Source organism: Cupressus sempervirens, chromosome 8, assembly GCF_028749045.1.
Source record: "Cupressus sempervirens isolate cs-2001-9-10 chromosome 8, ASM2874904v1, whole genome shotgun sequence".
Lineage (NCBI taxonomy): Eukaryota > Viridiplantae > Streptophyta > Pinopsida > Cupressales > Cupressaceae > Cupressus > Cupressus sempervirens.
In genome coordinates, this window is record NC_143125.1 from 311,007,284 (window position 1) to 311,012,521 (window position 5,238).

At 30.5% G+C, this 5,238-nt stretch overlaps 1 pseudogene; it reads left to right on the top strand.

Moving 5' to 3' along the window:
• Positions 1-468: 468 nt before the first annotated feature.
• LOC149542639 (BTB/POZ domain-containing protein At3g05675-like) lies at positions 469-1,384 on the top strand (annotated as a pseudogene).
• The last annotated feature ends 3,854 nt before the right edge of the window (positions 1,385-5,238 follow it).

A 5,238-nucleotide genomic window follows, 5' to 3' on the forward strand; every position in this document is an offset into this window, starting at 1 on the left:
AAGAAAATTTGAGTCCTTAAAGTAGGTTGTGTATCTTCAAAAGAGTGATTACATTCCCCCAAACTGGCAAATAATTCAGCCATGTAAAGCTCTAATTATGTTGATTCACATAGGTGACAACTATAGATCATATTTTAGATTATATTATATATTCTTTTGATTTTCCTTCTACATTATATTTTTCATTTTTTTTATTCCTAATATTTCAATCAAAATTCAACTATGTAGATGCAAGCTCATTGATTTATGTTTTATAAGTAAAGATTTATAAGAATTCATCTCTCATACAAATGAATGGTACAGTTAGAGATTATTATATTTCAATGATATTCATATAAATGAAGTGATACTTCTTCCTATGCTACTTAAACTCAATTGCACTTAACCATGAACTTAAAGATGATCAGGTGCATTTCTAACCTCTTCCTTGATATTCTCTAATTTATTAAATTTTTGGGGAAAAATTTAAATTTGGGTTCAAAATCCATTACCATTCTTGCAAGACTTTAACTAATTGAACTAATTGCAATAAGAAACATGTTCCTCTTTGCAATGCATTTTTCTATTCCAACAAACAAAAGATAATTTGACATGTTTCCTTCTCTAGATGAAATCAAAAAAATCCACACAATAGCAGGTAGAGAATATGCTCATAGAGGATGATGATGCACCTATTCTTGTAGCAGATTAGCATGTAAAATTTGAAGTAAAAAGTAGATCATGGACTTGTTTAGGATTTTTGAAAAGGAAATGGCATCCTTGTCTCCTGTGATAAATGTTATAGAGGACTGTGAAAGTTTTTTTTCTAAATTTTTATCTAATTTATTATAGTTGTATTAGATTTTGCCTAAGATGGATTTTCTTACTTATTTTTTTAGCAAGTGGGAAGAAGCTCCAAATTATATTCTTAGTATAGTTCAAGATATAAGATGTGGCTCAGCCACATGGGTGACAAAGCTAAAGGTTTTAGAAATTGCTATAAAGGTTTTGGAGGTAGTTGGCTATGAAAATGTTATACTTTCTAGTCTGAGGCGAATACATTTGATGAAGGTTTGGTTGCCTTTTATAAGGGAGGCAAAGCCAAATCTTGACTTACAAAATTTTCATGATAAATTGTCTTATGAAATAGAAAATGGCCTTTTTTCAAAGTGTAGAATTTGTAATCATTTCACTAGTACTAGCACTGCCTTCTACTAAACAAGCATAAATTTTGGCAAATTGGCTCAAGACAGACCGACTAAGATACCCAGATTTATGTGAGTCATTTGAAGTGTGGTGTTACATATTTAAAGGGACCAAGAGGAGAATCTCTTTAGGTTTAAATGGTGTTAGTAGTACCTCCACAATAAGGAGCACCTCTACCATGAGCAATGTTGGCCATTAAAGTCAATATAATCTAATTTAAACTTTGATTTTGGATGATATAAAAGTTAATAATCTAGCCAACACACACTAATTTTTTATTGTAGAGGTCACATTTATGTAGTAACTCCATGGGTCAATGAAAAAATTCAATATAAAATCTTCTTCTTCTTACCACTATCGTAGTTATGGATTCTACTCAAGAATTCACAACAAACATTTAGCTATTTCATTGCAAAATAGTTGAAACTAAAAATATGATTTAGCTTTACATGGAAGTGTAACCCACCTAAGGAAGATAATATGTTTGTTCTAAGTCAATCATATATTTGTCAATAGAAACCAATAGAGAAGTGACTGACTCTAGATCGAATTCTTTAGTTATATGTCCCATAAATAAATGAACCTACTTGTGTATCTACAGGATGATAAATAAATGTCATTATCACTATATAGAAAATTAATAGTTTGGAAATTTTAAAAAACTCTACTTCAAAATATTACATTATAAAGTAAACTATTTGAAAATTCACTCCAAATGATAATTTTTGAATATCTTAAGTTTCCATTAAAGAAAGATGAAAAAAAATTCATGTTTGTTTGGTGGACCTCCATATTTCAATTGTGAAAATTTTATTTCAAGCCCCTACATTGGTATCAATGCTATCAATTTGTTTACTTAGTGTTACTAGTTAGGGGGAAAAATTTGTACCCTAAGGTCCTCTATGAGGAGCTCTTACTGGGAGGAATTGTCATTGCCAACAAAAGTTATGGTTATAGTCATTAGTGTAGTAAAAACAAAGTCCCAAAAGAGCAAGGACTCAAAAAGTATTCTTGGGGATGATGGAGGTTACTCTAATTCAATGTTTGGATAAGGAAAAAATAGTGTCACAGAGCATTTTTAGCCACTGGGAGGTTAATATATAGATTTCTATAAATCGGGTCATATCTAGATGAATCGCACACTTCAAAAAAAGAAAAACTAGATTAGATAATGCTAGTATGAAATTAAAACAAAGTCCTTGGGAATATCTCGTAGCACTTTATGCAAAGAAAATCTTTGGGATGAAACATGATTTTTCAACAATGTTGATCCTTCTAGAGTAAATTGCCATATTGGTTTCCAACCTATAGAAGAGATGCCTACAAAAACCCAGTTTGGATGGGGTTGTATGTTTTTCCTTTAAATGTTTAACTAGTCTTGAATTAAGATAGAAATATGGAAATCTCATTGATGGATATGCCTACACACATTAAGGAATAATGGCCTAAAGTAAAACTATATCTATAGAAGGGTCCATAAGATGCTTCACTCAGAGGATTGTTTTGAAAAAGCATAACATTTATTCTACAACAATGATTTTAGTGGAACAAGTGAATTAATAAAGTATCCCATTTTGTTGTACTAGCAATGATTATGCACAACTAGTAAAAGAATATTCGTTGACTTGGCACAATATCAACCATTCTCCAATAAGTCCTATCTTCTACAAAGATGGACTGAATAAGATTATACCATCATTCACTCCCATGTGTTTCCATTAGAGCAAAGATTATACATCATTCTAAAATTACTTGAGGCAAATTAGTTTCAAACTTTGTTTTCTCTTATATGTTGTTTCTATACCAAAATGTGTGAGACGTTCTCATGCACAGATGCATTTTATATGTGACTTTTAGTTGTAAAATAGAACAAAATGTCCTCATGAGTGATCAAGGCCATATGTTGAAGTATACTTTGAAGGAAAAATTCAGTCCTTGAACCACAACCCCTCAATTTTAGAAAAAAGATCTAGATTGCTTATGCCTATTATATTTTGAGATCAACAGGTCAACTAGGAAGTCATCTAACACTGAGAGGGGAATAATAGAAGAGGTACATGATCCCTATTTGAGGACCAAGTGAGGATTGGGTGATAACCTATCAAATTATACTACTCTATGACCTGGCCCCTCCTTCTATTTTACCACATTATCACACCATTAGTGGGAACACAATCATTCTAACCATTAACTTCTAGAAATTCTTTAAAATCTTGGGTCACCTTTGGTGAGTGGTTTAAACCACTTACCTTATCACAAGGACCAGGCATCAAAATCTCCCTCCATGATGACTTTTGTGGGGCCCAAATTTTCCAACACTACTTAGAGAGATTTCTAGAGTCTAACTTTACTAACTATTGAAGACGTCCCATACACATTTAACAAAAAAAAAATTGAGTTGTAATACGAAACTTGATAGAAAGACAATTTCATTCCAACAAATTAGTTGTAGTTGAAAAAGACTCAATTTGCATAGGATGGATAAATGAGCAGAGGCCTAATAGGATGGAGAAGCCATGTGAGGCCAATTATTCCATTTTTTGAAGTATTTATCACTACCCTCCTTTGAGTATCACCTTAATCTTCATTGACTATATGAGTGATTTAGATAAGGTTGATTGAGGATTTATTTATCTATAAATTAAAAGAATTCAAAATTCTTTCTTATTTATAACAAAATGAATATAATTCTCATGTTCTTGAACCTATAGATTTAGTAAGGCATAAAGTAAAAAATCCTAGAGCTTATTTATTAATCAAAGCTTATGAATATGAAGTTTTTGTTATTATTCTTTGAGTATAGGAAAAATGAAGATATTAAAATGATGAATTGGAGAGAGTGTCATTTTGATGATAATATATAATATGTAATAAAAGATAGAAATGTTGTTACTAGAGAAAGAAGCAATTATGGAAAGTTTACCATATTATTAATAAGGGCAATGATCCATAACTTAGAACATGTGTGGGAGTGGAGAAAAGAAAACAAGAAAAAAATTAGAAAAAAAGAAAGTCAAATCTCTGCAGTATTGTAGGGATGAAAATTTAGCTTCATAGGCTAAGTTGGTAGAGTTGGATACAGAAAGCCCAACTAGAACAATCTTTAACAAATATCAAGGTTCTTTCCTATTGTATCTAACATCATGTTCTTTTCTTTTACATTTGTGATTTCTGAACATAACTTTAAAATTAGTAGGTTGTTGTATTATGGTTAATTTGGCTATCTTAAGAGATGATTGTTCCATTACAAAATTTTGATTGATTGAATAGGGAGGAGAGTTCTCTATACTATTGTTTTTAGACTCCAATAGGGCATGTGAATGCATGTGTAGTTGTTCCATTACAAAATTTTGATTGATTGAATAGGGAGGAGAGTTCTCTATACTATTGTTTTTAGACTCCAATAGGGCATGTGAATGCATGTGTAGTCCATAATTCTAGTGAACTCTTTAAACATTCTAAGAACATAAAAATAAAGACAATAAAAACATCAAAAATTACCATTTAAGTCTATGACTCTACTAAACCAAGTTTGACCTATTAAATGTCCAAATTTCACTTAATTGATGGCAATCAATTTTCCTTTATTGAGAACATTCTTGTATTTAAATTCTTGTTCTAAAATTGGTGTGAACCTATTTTGGATTGTAGTAATCTATATTTCTTTTTCAAAATTATTAATTAGTTTTTTTCAATTACAAGAACAAAAAAAGCACAATTTATGATTTTTGTAACTGTGTAGTAGCAATGTTATCTCCTTGCTTTGGTGACTCTTGAACAAAATAGGAACTTAAGTGAATCAAAAAAAAAATCATCCATTATTTGCGGCTATACAAAAAAAATTCTAATATTTTCTTATTTTAGTTTACCATCTCGTTAGATAGATCACAACACTTCTTTAAGCTATCCATATTTCCATGACTCATTAAAATTAGAAAATCTAGTACATTTTTTATCTATTCATTCCAATTGCTAGTTTAAGACTTGAATAGTCATATTGTTATTTAACCTTGATGGGAAGCATGAAAATTCATATGTCATTAATCTTGGCAA